A 17685-nucleotide genomic window follows, 5' to 3' on the forward strand; every position below is an offset into this window, starting at 1 on the left:
ACACCAGCTCAGAACCACCCATTTTTCACAACAACCCCTGCACTGCACGCTCCACACTCAATGACTTCCTGTCCCTCTTGAAATTAAGGCTGTGGGACTTCTTTGACCACAGAACTCAGTGGCCAGTAGCTGCTGAGTAAAATAAGCAGGGGTTTTTTACCTTCTCTTAGAGAGACACTTTTTAAACACCCACAATCCACTGCTCATAGTCTGCCTTAGATACAAGAATGAGATTTCAGTGTTTTTCTCACCAGCTCCATTTAATCAAGCAAGAAAAAAAAAAGTCCATCTGCACAGCAGTCTTCATTCTGGAAACCCTCAAGTATTTGACAACCGCCTGCCATCTCCTCTCTCCTTTGTGTTAGCTGACTGGGTCTCTGAGTCTTTAAGGTATTTCCCCAGAAGGACAGACATCCAGGTGGCTGATGAACAAATCCCAACACTTCCTGGAAAGAAACCTATGGTCTATTCTGTGTGGTCACTGAGGCCTCCAACAGCCTCCCTTGCCCCCTTAGACAGCAGACATCCCCTGACTGTCCCTGTCAGCTGGTTCCTCTAACCTGTGACTTTCTCCATGTATCATATTTGCAGATGACTGCAAACAGCCTTTGGGACAGACAAATTAAAATACCCATTATTTTAAGGCAGCAGGCTAAAGGGCCCTTCTCTTCCCTGATTACAGCCCCTCCCCCCTTCTTCTTTAGGTACAGTGGGCCAAGTGATGCCCTTCTGTCTCAGATGGCTGGCTGGGATTTTTCATACAGCACTTCTTTCTCCAGCCCAGCCACACAGCAGAATCCATTTTCAGCTGAAGAAGAGGGGGAAGGGCGAATACTAAAGGGATCCTTCAAAAACCCTCCACCTGACCCCTGTCTGAACAAATAATGAATCTCCAGAAAAAGCAGCTCGCTGATGGGTCCGGGCTGTGCCTGTGGATTTATGAGGTGACATCAGTTTGAAGACGAGGTGCGGGGCCTGAGCTTCGGGTGACACACTCCTGGATTGTTTTAACGGGCCAGCTCCTGAAGGACACCAAATCCCTCCCCCAGCTGAGCATTATTAAAGTGGCAGAGATGGAGAGGAGAGCTTTCCAGATAAATCAGTTTACTTGCTCTGGGCTCACTTCCCATTACCCTCCCTATTGGAAAAGCACTCCCTGGGGGAAGGAAATGAAGGACTGAGAAAGACTTGCAGGTACAAGCTTAATGCCTTAAACTCTTGCTTTGTGTTAACAGCAACTCATGGCCGAGCTTTAAAGAAATAGATGGATTCTCAATCTGACCAATTTAAATAATCCCTGAGAGAGGACTGAAGGGAGGATTTATGTCCTTGGTAACTGAAAGGTACAACATGGCTTAGCCTGGAGGCTGGATCTCTGTACTCAGCCTCACAAAGCAATTCTGTGAGAAGATCCACATAAACCCTGGTGTACAGAAGTTACTGGAAGAGAGGGGAAGAAGAGAAGAGTGGGCGTGAGCAAGAGCAGAGGGTAGCAAAGCTTTTGTCCTGGAGGCAAGAGTGGGAGGGAAGAGCAAGGCGTGGAAGAAATCCTGTTTCTCCTTTACACTTTAACATGGGCAACATGTCCATAGGTCTGCGTGCATGCAGCCTCCAGGCGTGTGATGGTCTTACCTAAACATGTGTGTCTCTCTAAGAGATATTCTTATATTTAGCATGACATAAACATGCATTTATTAAGGAGAAAAACGGCCCCGGGAGTGACATATGGGACCAAGAACACAACACACTGTTACAGAACAGTGTTCGAGAGTGGTGGGGAGATCTTTCAGGGAAAGTGAGGGAACTCAGTTGTTGAAGAGAACTTGTCTCTTGAGAAGGTAGGAAAAATGAAAGGGCCTATCAGGTAAGCCCGGATCAACTATATGTTTTCTGGGTAAGCCGACCATGTGAAAAACCAAGGGCATGCTCTGATAGCCATACTGTAAGCTCTCCTGTCTCTATAACAAACTATTTCGAAGTTTCCAGAGGGTGAGAACAGCAAAGTAGGGTGTCCACAAACAGCATGAACAAAATGTGCTGCAAGAGGGAATGTACTAGAATCAGAACAATGCTTTGTATGCTGAAGTATAAATCAGAGCCATTCATTCACTCACATATCTGAAGATTACAATAATGATCCAAATAATGACATCATCTGCAGTTCCAGGCTCCTTTCTGTGTTTGGTGGTCCCTGGGAAAGATTGAAGGGAAATCTAGCTACATGCATCATTTTCCAGAGGCAATTTTTCCATATCAAAACTCTGGTACCGGATTGCTAGGCCTGTTCTCTGCTTGGAAGCCATGTTTGATAAATTGATTTCAGAACCATGCATTGTCCTTCATGCCTTCTTTTGTGCATACTAAAATACTTGGCATTTGTTGTCCTAGGAAATTTCGAGAGCACAGTGCATTGCTGCTAACTGTATTCACCATCCTGCACAGTGGACTTCTTGAATGTACTCATCTTTTCTAATAGAAGCCTTGTCTCCTTGGACCAATACCTCAGCCCTGGAACTCCATCACACCTTCTAATCTAGCTCTTAGCAACTCTCTTTGTTCTCTGCTTCTATGAGTTCTTTCAAACGTCTTAGAGAAAGATGAGGTCACGAGGGCATGCTGTATTTGCTTCCTTGCTTATAGGCCCAGGTTGTCACAGATGTCAGTCAGGATTCCATATGTGAGAAGGTGAGTACTTTTCCATTGCATATCTTTATTCACCCATCTATTGACCAACATGTAACGGTTTATCTCAGAGACCATGAATGATAAACTTTTACCAGCCAAGATCACTAAGGCAGGACCTAAGTAGAACAGAAATGACCCAGGAGAAGTGAGATTGGAGAAATGATGAAACCACCTGGGGCTCCAAGAACTAGTACACCCTTGGTTCTGCCTGTCCCTTCCATTTTATTTTTTACAGACTGTCCTTGTCACATACTTGTAAGCATGAACTCCTGTAAACCAACAAAGGAAGCAGCAGCAGTAGAGCTGTAAAAGCCAAGCATAAAGAGTAAAGAAAGTTTGCAGACGAAGAAGGAGGGATGAATGGAGGTGGTGGCTATCTGAAAGCCCAGATAAAATTACTTTTTGGCTGAAAGATCTTATAAACCCCATCTTGAGTCTGAGCAGTGCCATTTCATGATTCCATTGCAAGCATTTTCTCTCTGAAAAAAAAAAAAAATCAGTGACCCAAGAAAGCATTTGGTGGTGGGAAGGGGTGGGGTCCCTGAGCTAATCTCGGAGATTGAGGCAGAAACACGGGCTGCTTTGGATCGGGCTGGGGAGGGGAAGGGGGGCATGACTGCTCTGTTTGGAGAGGCCTGTCATCAGTTGTCGTGGTCTGAGCACTCAAGTCTTCTGTCAATAAGCATTTTATGGGGGAGATAAATGGATTTAGAGTTGGGGTGGGAGGAGGGTGTCTGGGAAAGAATACAGACATTATCTGAACCCTTCTCCCAGGCTGCTTCATTGAAGTGCTCAAGGACACAGACTATGTATTGAGGAGAGACTGGCTGGGAAGGAGGCTAGATGCTCTGCCTCTTTTTTGGGGGGTGGGTGGGGTGGGGGGAAGCTCCAGCATTCGGGGCTAACAGTAATGGGCAATCTCGGAGAGTCAGGCCTCCGCAGCTTGCTTCTCCCTGGGAGGTGGCAGAAGCTGTGATGAGTTCTATCATTCTCTTTACAAGAACAGAAATAACTGGTCACCTGAAAAGAGCATGGACATTCATGTAAAGGACATGGGTTGTGCTTTTGCCTTTTGACCCTCTCCTATGTTCTTATCATACTGCGCCCTTTTTCCCACATAAAGGAAGAAGGTCCCATCAACATTAAGAGGCATTACTGTGGCTTAGGATCAGCAAGATTTTGGTACAGGATAGCTGGAGTGTGCAGTCGAAGAGGAGACCAAAGGTCATCCTGGGTGTTGGATCTTGCTGGATGGTGGAATGATGGAATCATTAATGAGCTGACAGAAAAATTACATTTGTGGGAGGATGTTAGAGGCTTGGTTTGGGCTACATCTTCTTTGAGCTTCTTACTAGGATACACTAGTAGTGAGACCAAACACAACTGGCTATCACGTTCAAGGAGGAAAATAAGTTCTGATTTCACGTGGGTGCGTGCAAGAGGAGGGTTGCTTGCCCACGCACGAATGTGTGGAGACTAGAGGTCAGCATCGGAGATCTTTCCCTTTTGTTTGCCACTGTATGTTTGGAGACAGGCTCTCCCACTGAAACGGGAAGATACAATTTCAGCTAGCCTGGCTGCCTAGCCCATAGAATCTGCCTGCCTCCTCTCCACCAGCACCAGCATTACATGTATGAATCCCTAGCTTCAAGGTGGATGTTGGGGATCTGAATTCAGATCCTCTTGGTGCAGCAAACGTTTTTCCCACTGAGTCATCTCCTTTGATCCTCCTTGACCTACACTGAATTTCTGCACCTCAATACCATTGCTGAATCCTAAGCTGAACTCTGGCCCATACTTCATGGAACGGGTAGGCTTGATACCTACAACTTAGAGTCTATTTTTGTTCCCTCAACTGATTATAAACTCTTTGAGGAGCCAGTACTTTGCCCCTGAAATTTTTTAGGTTCAAATCCTGACTCTACCATTAGCTGACTGTGAGATCATAGGCAAATCACTCTTTATTTCACATCCCTTCCCCCTACCTTCAGGGCCTGGGAAAATGGAGATTATTAATCAATTAATAAATGAAATAATATACATTTAATCTGGTGCCTGAAACATTCAAACATGGGGAAATTTGAAGAATTGTGGCAGATGCTATTAGTATCCTACCCACATCTCCCTCCTCAAGGCTGCTTATGGAAAACATTTATAAAACCCTCTATAGCCACAAGAATATGCTGAATTCTCATATAAGGAGGACCAGACATGCCTGAGACATAATCTCCCAGGAAGCCACCCTCAACCAATGACAGATGGACGGTTAATGGACAGATACCCCTTTGTCTATAATAACTCTGAAATACGTTCCATATACTGCCAGTGTATACTCTGCTGTCTCCTGGAATCCTCTAGCAACCCTAATGCCAGCTGCCCTCCCTCCCCTCCAGTAATGGGTATGTTGGGCCCCCTCTGTCAGCTTGCCTTCTCTGACTTCTCACTCCTGTCAATGTGTTTCCGAAAACCAGTTACCAAAGACACTGCTTGTACTTGTCTGGGAGACAAGATGAATCTAAGCCTGTGACAGAGCTAATTGTTAGCAGTGGCTTCTTTCCCTGAAATCCATCAGCGTGCTTTGTTTCCACCGTCTTCTGGTGGTCAGCGTTCACCGTGAAAATGCTTCGACGTCCACAGAAAAACTAAAACCAGAACAACAGGACCCGCACAGAGAAATTACTGAATCTGCCCTAGAAAATGAAGAAAGAGTTCAAAGAGTCACTCAATGAATAAAAAAAAATAAAACAAAGACTATCGTTGGTTTGTCACTAGACACACAATTCCCCCTGGGGACAGATCTACTTCCTATACCTGAAGCCACACCACTCCCAGGAGCTCTGAGGACTCCACACCTACCTCCAGTTGCCTTTCTGGAGACATTTGCCATTACTTCATCACTACCCTCTCAGGTCAATGTTCTTCCGTAACCCGCTTCTATTATCCAAATACGGAAAATATTTTTCAGAGATTACATTTTGGGTGTGCCACTTCCTGAAGACCTTGAGGTTCTCACCTTAATCACATTAGCACATTCTTCAGATCACCCTGTCGGGTAGGGGTGTGGGGGGGTGGGGGACTCACTGGATGCCTGATGCAGTCATGGGGTATTGTTTTTTATAACAGCCAATCAGGGAAATCTTCCTTCCCATACTCCTGCCCTGACCTCTTACTGAACTCTGCCTCTGGGATCTTGAGGTTTGTCTTAAGAGGAAGATAAATTCTAGAGTCAGTGAGCTGTGAACTGGTGTGCAGTAGAGCTGGAGGATTAACAGCAGGCCATGCTGCTGTGTTACACTCAGGAGCATGCGCTTGAGAACAGCTGGTGTCTTTGGTATTCACAGCACTGCCCGTCCAAGTTAGGTTCTTTCTTGCCCTTTCTTGGGAGAGTTTCTCAAAGTTTGACCTATGAACACCCTATATTAAATCAACAAGTCTCTCTCTCTGTCTCTGTTTCTCTGTCTGTCTGTCTCTCTCTCTCTGTCTGAATGTTCATATGTGTATAAGTTTACATGTGCATGTGGAAGCCAGAGAGTATCCTTCCTTACACTCTCTATCCATCTTTTTCTTTTTTCCAGTTCTTCACTGGCCTGAAACTTGCCCACTGATCCTCTTGTCTTTGCTTCCTGAATGCTAAGATTACAAATACATACCACAATCTATCTCTCTCTCTCTCTCTCTCTCTCTCTCTCTCTCTCTCTCTCTCTCTCTCGATTGTAGGTTCTGAGGGTTGAACTCAGGTCTTCATGATTCAAAGTCAAGCACTGTATTAACTAAGCCAGCTTCCTCAACCCCTAAAAGGGCCTCAGAGTCTGTTTGAAATGCAGACTTCTAGCCCAGCTCAGTCACTTGGAGACTCTGAAGGTGTCTCAGTCTGTACTTTAACAAGCTCTCTGGGTGACAAAGTGACAAACCAATCAAGTTATCCCATTGGAGGCAGCGAGAACAGGGACAGTTGTGTCCCTGTGACAGTGGATCAGCCTGTGGATGCACCTTATACACAGCAAACTTTATAACATTCTTCTTAACAGTATATGCCATAGACAACTTTTCTTGCAAAGCTCTCTGAGCTTTTGAGGTAAATTGACACTGGGTGGGGAGCTTCTGAAGACACGGTCTTAGGTCTTAGTGAGCATCTTCTGCAGGCTTTGCACTTTTTCTTGACTGATTTTTTTTTTCGAAGCTCACGCAAGTTCAGCTTAGTCCTTCTTTCATACTCTACAATTTAATTCTGTGTCTATACCACCTTACCCTGGATTTACATGATAATCTGTTCCCAATTCCTCCACATGCTGCTCCCAGAAGACAAACATTACAGGGTGATCATTATATACTCTTGAATTGATTTGTATCCTTGCAAAGTAAATAGCATGTTGCCCTGGGCATTTTAATTTTAGCAAATTGTATTTGCCTGTAGAGCTCATCCAGCACTTAGTCAGCTGTCGAGTATTGCATTCACTACTGTGTGGTCCTTTATTTGTTGCGTTTTGTGGTAGGCAGCTCAAAGATGGCTCCCAGTGATGGTAGCCTCTTAGTTTTCATGTGTTTATACAGTCACTAGGCACTGACGGTGGGCTAGACCTAGTAACTTGTCCTCGATGGGAAAGCATACAGCCAAAGTGCTAAGTTTCTGATTAGATCATAAAAGCATAGCTTTCTCTTTCGCTCTTTCACTTGCTTACTCTCATGGAAGCCAACTGAATATTTGCAGGTCACCTGTTGGAAAAAGTAATATCAAGGACCAAAGAAAATCTTCCAGGCAATAGCCATCAAGAAACTGAAGTCTTCTGCCAAATATCAGAAAGGAACTGAATCATGCCAACAGGCTTGTGGCAGCAAATCCTCTCCTAACCTAATTGAAATTTGAGATGAGCATTGCTAGCATCAAAACTTGATTGCGCCATTATAGAAGACCTTGAGCTAAGGATCCAGATACATCATACTGGCTCCTGACCCACAGGGGTTGATACAATAAATGTTTATTGAATTGAGCGGTGAATTTGACATACATTGTTGCATAGCCCTAAATAGCAAATATGATTCTAATAATTGCCTACTGTCCAGGGAATGCCTCTCCCACATCCTTGTTTATTTCCTACAAAAGGGCAGCTACATGTCTTACTCCAACTACTACAGATGTTGTGAACACCTTGAGTGAAACCCACTTCTGGACCTGTGCAGACAGTTTCCTGGTATGTGTGGGCACATGCAAATGCTGAGAAAACTAAGAAAGCGCTAAAATCCAGGGGCTGAAAAATGTAAGAGGATTGCAACTTCTAAAACAAGGTGATTTCTCCTGAACCATTTTTCTTTAAGGGTGGACAGTCTTTGAGGGGAAAGAAAGATGATTTGATAAATGGGTAATTTTGATGGTGGATTAAGAATTACTAAGGCTGATCTGTGGGATAAGTTTAAGGTTTGGTATCTTGTCTTGGAAAAATACTCAGCTATTTTGTTCTTCTTACCCAGGCTTCAGGCATGAGCAGCTAGGAGCCTGTGAAGGGAAGGAAGTCTCATTTGAAGCCAACTGGACACACCCATAACTATTAAAATAATGTTTCTCTGTTTGGATTTAGTAAATGGCCTCAAGTTCCTGGGAACATGTGCAGAGACCCTGCATCCATGGGAAGACCTGTTGGGTTATTTTTTACAGTAGACCGAGATATATTTGGAAGTCACTGGACTGTGGCTGTTTTACATCAAAAGGCATGTTACAACAGAAGAGCGCCATGCCCCATTTACAGGGACAGCATGCAAAGCTCTGGCTGCTGAGGGCAAATAAAATGTGTTCTTGTAACATAAACAGCCTCACCTTCCCTCTGAGGACCGAAGGGCCATGAAAGATTTATTTATGTGGGTTTTTGAAACATGAGGACACGTGCAAAAACATGTTAAACATACATCCAAACACATAGACAGTCAGGGAGACTAGTAGGTACAGAAGAGTGATTGTCCTAAGTAAAATCTAAATTCTAGAATCTAATGGTAGATAATATTGGAGAAGAAAATATCAGAGGCACAAAAGAACAGTAGAAGGCTTCTAAGTTCAGGCATTTCATTATTCTTTGCTTTGCTCCCTAGTGATTTTCAGAAAGGTAAAGTGAAAGTCAAATCAAAATTAAACTCCTCATCTTAAATGTCTTAATATATAGATCCAGGGTATCACATATATTCATAATTTTGAATAACTATCATCACCATCCATCTCTATCCGTTTCTTGTAAAACCAAAAATTTATAGTCAATAAACACTTAAGCTTCGTTCCTCAACAACCCCAGATTCTGGACCACCATAACTTTTACTTCTGTAACCGCTATTATCAAGTGTAATGGCTTACCTTGGTTGCCAACCTGACATACTAGGAAGAAGAAAACTATCAAAAAATTATCTCCATCAAGTGAGCATTCATTGAAAAGTGGTGGTGGGGGTTCTTGATTGCTGATTGACACATTAAAGGCTTAGCCCACTATGGGTGGATCCAGGTATATGAGCTCAGCTGGATAACATAGGTAAGCTCAGAAGCAAGAAAGTAAGCCGCACACCTCCATGGTCTTTGCTTCACATTCCTTCTCTGCTTCTCTTGATGACTAAATTGTATGATGATATAAGCCTTTTCTTCCCCAAGATGCTTTTGGTCATGGTTTTGATCATAACAGGAAGCAAACTAGGATACTGTGTGTGTCAAATAAATGCAACCTTACAATATCTGTCTTTCTATGACTGGCTATGTCACGCAACATAAAGGCCTCAGGTGACTGACATCAGGATTTCCTCTCTCTGGCTGAATGATACTTCATTGTATGTGTGGTAGTTTGAGTAGGTAAGGTCCTCACAAGCTTATGTGTTTGAATGCTTAGCCCATGGGAGTGGTGCTATTAGGAAGTGTGGCCTGGTTGGAGGAAGCATGTTGCTGGGCATGAGGGGCAGTCTTTGAGGTCTCCTATGCTCAGTCTCCTACTGCTGCCTGCAGTCCAAGATGTAGAACTCTTGACCCCTCCATCACTCCTCCATCACCATGTCCTCCTGGATGCTGCCATGTTCCTACCAGGATGATAATGGACTGAACTTCTGAAACTGCAAGCCAGCCCCAGTGAAATGTTTTCTTTTATAAGAGTTGCCAAGGTCATGGTGTCTCTTCACAGCATCGAAACCCTAACTAAGACAGTATGCATAGACTCCATTTTGTTTATCTATCTGTTTGTGGGGAAATGCCTGCCTTGATCTTCTGAGCTATGCTGTGATGAACATAATATATAGGTATGTCTTCAAGATTCTGTTTTCAGATTTTCTTTTCACATATATAGGCAGGAATAGAGTGGCTAATTTTCTTTTTATATTTTTGAGGAGCTGCTATGTGATCTTCCACCATAGCCGTACCACTTTGCATTCCCAGCCAGACCGTACAAGGGTTCCAACTCACCTGTGTCTGGGCACTCTGTTGTTTTCTTTTCTTTGTTTGTATTAGAGCCCTGCTAGCCAGGGCAAGGTGGTGCTTCATGGTAGTTTTGCCTTGCACTTCCTTAGTGCCCGATGATGTCAACCTCTCCTTGCACTTACTGCACTCGGTGGCTATTTGTATGTCTTCTTTGGGGGAAATTTCTGTTCAAGATTTTTGCCCATTTTGAAGCCGAATTATTTTTTCTATTGTAGAGTTGTAAGCCATCTCTGCACATGATGAGTTTGGGTCCTCATCGGGTGTAAAATTTACAAATATTTTCTTCCAGTCTGTGGGCTGACATTCTCCTTTTATTATATAGTTAAAAAATTTTTTCACTAAGCCCAATTTGTCTTTTTCTTTTCTCACCCGTGCTTTTCACGCCATATTCAACTCATTGCCAAACCCAACATTATGAATCCTGTGGCCTAATTTCTTTCTGAGGAGGGTCATACTTTTAGATCACATAAGTTTTTAATACATAATGAATTAGATTTTGCATCTAAGAGTAGGTCAAGGTCTAGTTCCATCCTTTGCATGCAAATATTCAGTTTCTCCGGCATTGTTTCTTTAAGTGGCAACCATTTCATTTCCTAAATGAAGGAGCTGAAGCAGGCCCAGAAGAAGAGACACACAGAATCTGAACTTCTGGTTACTGGCCATTGCTGTCCTAAATGCTTAAAATTAACACCAATTTAAGTTGTTTAGACAGTAAAAACTTTTTTTATGATGTAATTGAAAACAAGCATGTACCTCTGAGGTTGGCAGATCACTTGATAGCTTTACAATATGTCTACAAGTTCTCTGGACTTCTTCCCCTAAGACACAGCACTTAATTCATCTCCCATTACATATGAGCTCTACTTAGTACTAGACACCTAAGGACTGGGCAGAAATGGCATTTTGTGACTTCTGAGCCAGGCCACGAAAGGCACTATGGTTTCTGTCTTAGTATTTCTCTTTTCTAGGTATGCATGTATATAGAAGTGTGTTTGTGTGTGTGCACAATTGCTTGCAGGTGTGTGTGTGTGTGTGTGTGTGTGTGTGTGTGTGTGTGTGTGCATATGCACACCAGAAAACAACTTTGGATGCTTTTTATTAGGACCCTTCTTACTTTTTTTTTGAGACAGAGTCTCCCACTGTGGCCTAGAATTAACTGATCAAATTGGGTGACTGGCCAGCTGTCTCCAATGATTCACAGGTCTCTGCCTCTCCAAAGCTGAGATTGCAAGCTCATGGCAGCATGTCATTTTATCATACAGGTTCTGCTGATCAGACTCAAGTCTTCGTGTTAAGTGACAAATACTTTATTCAGTGAGCCATCTCTCCAGCCCCAATGTCTCTCTTGATGACTTATTCGTGGGAGTGTCAGCTTCCAATCTGACACTTGGTCTCTTGAGTACTCAGCCTCCTGCCGAAGTCCATCTCAATAGAATCCTGTCTCTCAGACATAGGTTAGCCTTCTGGTTAGCTACAGCCCTAGCCAATATCTTCACTGCTAGATCATGAGAGACCATTAGCAAGAATCATGCACCTGGATTTCTGTCGCATTCATGATCCACAGAGACTGACCTAAGAAGAGTTTATTGCTTAAACCATTTAGTTCTCAAGTGTCTTCCAATGCAACAGATGTCTATTCAAAGAACAGCTTTGCATGCCTTAAATTGCCACCATTGGGGCAACTTCCTATTTTATTGATGTGGAGGCTTATTCAAAGACATTTTTCTTACCAAGACCTCGCTACCTTAGAATACATAGCAGATGAAGAAAAGAGTGAGGGTTTTTCAGTTGCTATCTAGCTCCCTTTATAAGTAAAGCCTGCAGCTGGTGTCCTTACGCTACTCCACCAGCTTACCTCTATGAGAATGGCCTACAGGAAAATGTCTCTTCTCAAAACGTTCCAGCTCAAGGCCATATAAAAACAGGCACCAGACCTGGGTCCTAACTTCAGCTCCGGCTCCACCCAGGTCTGGATGTGTCATATTGACTCAATCCATTTTCCTTTGAAGGGCTCTGTTTGTTTACTAAGTACTTTCAGCTGGGAGACTCATCAGCGACATTAAACAGGAAAAAATACCAAGCCAGTAGAGTGTAGGTAGAAGCTTGCCTGTGTAGCTATGAGAAAACGCTGCTATTCAGAGGGCCCAAATGTCACTCAGATGCCTGCAGATGGACTTTTGCCACTGCCTGGTCTTACAATCTTGAATGAATCACCTCATTTTTGTCAACTTCAACCCCTACTTCTTCAAGTAATAGCAATTTTAGCAATTAACGTTTATCTGCTGGCTACACTCAAAACATTAGGTAAAGTTGCATGCATTGTCTTTAACATGGCTCTGGAACACAGGAACTGTGGTTAACCAATTGCAGATGAAGGAGACTGAAGTGACAAATCCAGGATTCAAACCCAAACACTCACCTACTGCTGCCGCAGTCAATCTGGATCAGCTTCAGTTTGTTTCGGAACTGTGGGTTCTAGGTTCCAGATGAGATCCCAAGATAATCACATGAAACATGGACTATATAGAGACCGAATCAGGATAGGTATTCAATTAAACAAGAAACAAGAGAAATTGTTCATAAAGTTAGTGTCTGGGCACATATGTTTGCTTCTAGAATATAGAGACCACTGGTTCTAGAGAAAAGGGAAGATTTGGTCTCCTTTTGATAGCAGTCACTGTAGGTCAGGGCTGCAAGAGAGAAAGGCAGGAGTAAAGAGGATGAGTTACCAGCATGCATGCTCTCGGCAGAGCTGGGACTCCAGTGTTCTGTAGTGATTGACAAGGATACACAACCACGGGTGTCAGCAATGTTTGCACTGGTAAAGATACCAGATGTTACAGGAGTTTACTGAGCAAATTTACGTTATTCAACTTTCCAGCACTGTGATAAAATACCTGCGTTAAGCAACTTCTAAGGAGGACAAGCTTACCTTAGTTCATGGTTTCAAAGGTTTCAATGTGTGGTCAGTTAGCATTGTAGGTGTGAGCTTGTGGTAAGGTGGAATCTCATAGTTGGGGGAGGGCGTGTTCCATGGAAGAGCAAAGGCTATCACAACTGGGAGAGAGTAGAGGCCAAGGGCTCGACATCTCCTCAGTCACCCTCCCAATCACCTAACTTTATCCCACTAGAACTCAGCCCTTAGTCACGACAACCTTCTGATAGGCACAATGCTGGCCATTAGCACATGGGCTTTGGGGGACATTTAAGATACAAATCTTGGAACCTAATAGTGAGGCAGCAAGGAAGACAGAGAACTAAAAATTGAGGGCCAGCTTAAATTGCTGGGAACAGAAGTGCATTTTCTGTTTTTACCCCCATGTTCTAGAATATGTAGTTTTGTGATGCAGTGGAGCCGTGCTACCTACCCTGTTATGCTCTGTAAAGATTTTCAATTTGTCTAACAATCTCCAAAATGTAGAACATCAAAGCCAACAGGCAAAACACTCCAGTTGTCTGGTTGTGGAAGTATGCACGCATGTAGTCCCGGCTCTTGGGAGATGGCGGGAGAAGGACCAGCAGTTTGAGGTTAGCCCAGGTTACCCGAAAGACATCTCAAGGATGACAACAAAACCATCTTAGGATGGCAGAGGCCAACTTCGTGTGTGTGTGTGTGTGTGTGTGTGTGTGTGTGTGTGTGTGTGTGTGAGAGAGAGAGAGAGAGAGAGAGAGAGAGAGAGAGAAAGAGACAGAGAGAGAGACAGAGATAGACAGAGAAGATTCCTAATGCTAGTACGTTGCCCCCAAGACTAACTGACATTAAACTAAGGAAACCTGTGGTCCCTAGGTCTATGCAATACTTAGTGAGAAAATTGCATGATATTTCTGACTGAAATATCAGGGATTTCCAGAGAAAGAGGTCTGGAACACAGACTTGTTAGCTAATACTTCTGGGAAGGTAAACTCCTTTTGGGAAGGCAGTTTGCAGTTCTTTTTCTGAGGGGACTGTTGGAAGCTGAGAGTGAGCATGAGAGATATTGTGAGGATCTGTCCCCCTACCTGGAGGAAGGGGCTGGAGTGAGCCATCCTGACTAGTAGGCGCATGGAAATGGGGCATTTGTTCCCCAGAGGATGGAGGGAAGGGAAAGAGAAAATAGATACAGGGAAAAGCTTGTCCTAGAGGCCTAGAGATGAGGATGAGGTACAGAAGGGTGGATGTGAGCAGTGCAGAAGTTTCTGGGTAACTAACCAACCTGTGGACCGGACCCTACTCCCTCCCAAGATGCTATCATTATTTTTCCTCTGTGCACTGCTGGTCTCATTTGCAGCCTTTAGCAGTGTCCTACTCATGGGAGCAGTCACACTGGAGCAGCAGAACTACTGCTTTCTTCTGGAGGTCAGTGGGTCACTTACACAGTAGACGGACCACCCATGGGGACACTCCTGACCTCTAGCTCTTAGGCATCCTATCAGTTTGCTTTTGCCTGTGGTGAGCCCACACTTTAAGCTCAACACTACCAAGCTGCCTCTGCTCCCCATTTACCCAGCCTCCAACCTCCCCTAAGATTCCTTCTTGATGATCTCCATGGAGACAACACAGTCTTTCTGCCTCCTAAAGAACGGAAGCACTGGGAGGATGTTTTCTCATTCCCATTCCTAGGAATGGTCCCTGCCCTACTCCAGCAGAGTAAAGATGGAGGGATGGCAGTTGAGACAGGGATTCACTGGAAATCAGCCTCTTAACTGAAAACCCCTGGGGTTTTCCCTATATCTGTGGAGTCACGGGCCTCCTGGAAATTACCTGTAGGGTGGATTTGCTGCCTTTCCCACGAGGTCACAGTCCAGGTGGGTACCAGCCAGGATTTTCCTGGATCTAGAAGGGAAAGGAGGGAGAAGTCACTGGATTTCTCAGTGGCTGCCAGCAGTTGGGCAAACTGAGCAGGAACTGTGCATTCTGATGGCAGCAAAGGTTCCATTAGGATCTGTTTTCCAGTGTCCTCTCCTCTGGGAACACACCAGTCAGGGGTTTCCAGCTTGGGTTAAGATTCAGGCCTAAGAGAGTCCCTTGTCTCCTAGAGGACACATTCAAAGCCACAGTTGTATAGCCCACCCACAGCAGTCTTCAAAGACATACATCCTAGCACCATCCCTACCCTCCAGGCTTCCTTCCACCATGATGGCAGCAGTACATCAAGACATCCCTAGTTGTTTCTAGCATAGGAATAAGATTCATTTTTTGAAACTGGATCTTTATGTAGCCCGGGCAAGTCTCAAACCCCCTATTTAACCTTTAATCTTTCCCCCTCTGTAATACTAGGATTACTTTGAGTATGCTAGGCCAGCACTCTACCAACTAAGCTGCATCCCAGCCCCTGTATAAGGTTTTAAATACCAAAGACATTTTTTTCTTTGATATCAAAGGAAACAAAGGGTCAAAAAAGTCTGATAGCAGTGACCAAGGTCAACTGTCCAACAGGGACATTGAAATGTAAGAACCTTTGGCCTGAGTTGTTTCCACAATGAGGAGGAGGGTCAGGGTGACACACAGGAAACTCTAGATGCAGCAAGGAAAACATAAATGTGACATTGGGAGTTTTGAAAGACAAGGTTGCAAGTTTTACTAACGTGGAAAAATGTGCCCCATAGATATGTTTATTGTAAAATGCTGCAAAGGTTTACTGGAGACGAGCGTTTTCTCTTTCCTGTTTGTTTGCTCCTTAGCCTGGAGCCTTATGGAACATGCTTCCTCTTGCCAACCAGGCAGATCCCCTACAATGATAAATATGATATATCTTAAACTAATCACATCTCGCTGACATGTGCCCTACACTCTGCTTTGCCCCATGGCTTGTCTTTGAAGACTCTAGGGAGAACTTCTGAGCATAGTTTAAAGGTTGAAAATGAATGCAGCAGGGACCCTCAGCTGAATCAGAAGAAGACAGTATCCTGGTGACAGTAAGTCTTAGGCCCTGAATTCTTGTGCCATGCCTGGTCTCCTGGGGAATTTGTGAAGGCTGTTTGGTACTCTGCCCTATAAGTCACCAGTGCCACCCACCAAAAACCTAACCCAGTGAGTGAGTGAAGAGGACGGGAGAGCAGGCTGATGCACATTGGGGAACAGACTAATTCTAGGCCAGGGACTGGGTAAGAATACTATATTTGAAGGTGGGGATCTTGGATAGGGGCCCTTGAAGATTTAGGTTTAAATGTTGGGGTCTAAGGCTCTCCAAGAACCTAAAAGTAGAAGATGGCGGGCCCCATGGAAGAGATACACACTGGGGAAGTCTAGCAAGATGCTACCCTAGGCAAATAGAAAAGTCATCTTTAGTCCACTGAGACATCCCTCCAGTCTGTCTCCCCTTCACACACTAAGTGGGCTGCTTGAATGACCCCTTTATTTTAATCCTTTTACACAAGGCAGCTATAGCTTGCTTGACCCAAGGAGCAGAGGAAAGAAGATGGACAGAGAGACAACATAAACATGTACTCAAGGCCTGAGCAGACCATTCAGAATCCCAGGTTATTTCTCAGGCTTCCTGTTAAATCCAGCTGTAAAAATATAAAATTCCTGCAGTATTTCCTTCCAGTCAGTCTTGTTTGGGAATATGCTGGCTTAAAACTGCTAGACTGAAGAGATTCAAAGCAATAGTCAGAAGCTTTTTGAAAGCTAGCCTCATGGTCAAGTCTGAGTAGGTCATGCCGTTCTTGCATTTCCACCCTTGACGTTAGTGGCTGGGAACTTTTAGGTTCATTTCTCTTCCATTTCCACTTTATGAAACCCAGAGGTCTGTCCTGGTATAAAGCCAATTGGTACATTTATAGTCTGAAAATAAAAAAGATGTGAGATAGGAGAAATAAAAATTCCCCCCAATAAAAAAAAATAAGCAATATAAAAAAAGTTGTATAGGCAATCAATGCTAATCCAATGGACGCCATGTTGCAGCCCTGAAGATCACGGGGTCTGAACTTATGATGCAGAACAGTATCAATAGGGACGCTGAGCTGAGCAGGGGAACTCAACACACTCTGCTTGAAAGGGGGTGGAAAGGAAGTGAGAAGGAGGAACAGAAGGGAAGCCCACTTTCTCTTTTCTTCCTTCAAAACAAAACAAAATGCTGTAACAACCATCCAACAAATTTTTGGATGAGCAAACATTTGAGCCTCATCCCAGGTGCATGAAGTAGCCTGGGAGTTCAGGAGTCTCTAGGCTCCTGGCTGAGAGGTGAGAACTGGTGGTTCTCGTGTCCTCTAATGACCTTCAGTGGGCTGGCATTGCCCCACCTGAAGATGAAGTTCCTGTACTGACCTGCCTCTCCCCTCAACCCCTGCCCCACATCCCCCATCTCACAGATTAGAGGACCTGTGTGTGCATTTACCTCTCCATGACCTCTCAATCCTGCAGGCTCCAGAGCCACATCTGGGACCCAGCTGAGCTCAGAGGCTGAGAGAGGCTTGTCACAGCCTTCCTCTGGGGATTGCAGGGATGGGAGGGGTGCAGTCACTAAAAAGGCACACACACACACACACACACACACACACACACACACACACACACACACCCATTATGAGATGAACATGTGGAGAGTACACTAATCTCTGTGCTGGCAAACTTTCTCCAAAGAGTGTTT

General features: G+C 44.2%; 2 long non-coding RNA genes across 2 annotated transcripts; one reads left to right on the forward strand and one right to left on the reverse strand.

Annotated features, from left to right (window-relative positions):
* Positions 1–1068: 1068 nt before the first annotated feature.
* On the forward strand, positions 1069–9439 carry LOC120094706 (uncharacterized). Its single transcript, XR_005489203.2, has 4 exons — positions 1069–1194; positions 2389–2685; positions 7787–7968; positions 8152–9439. It is a non-coding gene; the product is annotated as an uncharacterized LOC120094706 (long non-coding RNA).
* LOC108351950 (uncharacterized) lies at positions 2632–15595 on the reverse strand. Its single transcript, XR_001839847.3, has 3 exons — positions 14859–15595; positions 12537–12636; positions 2632–5375 (listed from the first exon to the last, which is right to left on the reverse strand). It is a non-coding gene; the product is annotated as an uncharacterized LOC108351950 (long non-coding RNA).
* Positions 15596–17685: the final 2090 nt, after the last annotated feature.

The sequence above is a fragment of the Rattus norvegicus genome, chromosome 9, assembly GCF_036323735.1.
Source record: "Rattus norvegicus strain BN/NHsdMcwi chromosome 9, GRCr8, whole genome shotgun sequence".
NCBI lineage: Eukaryota > Metazoa > Chordata > Mammalia > Rodentia > Muridae > Rattus > Rattus norvegicus.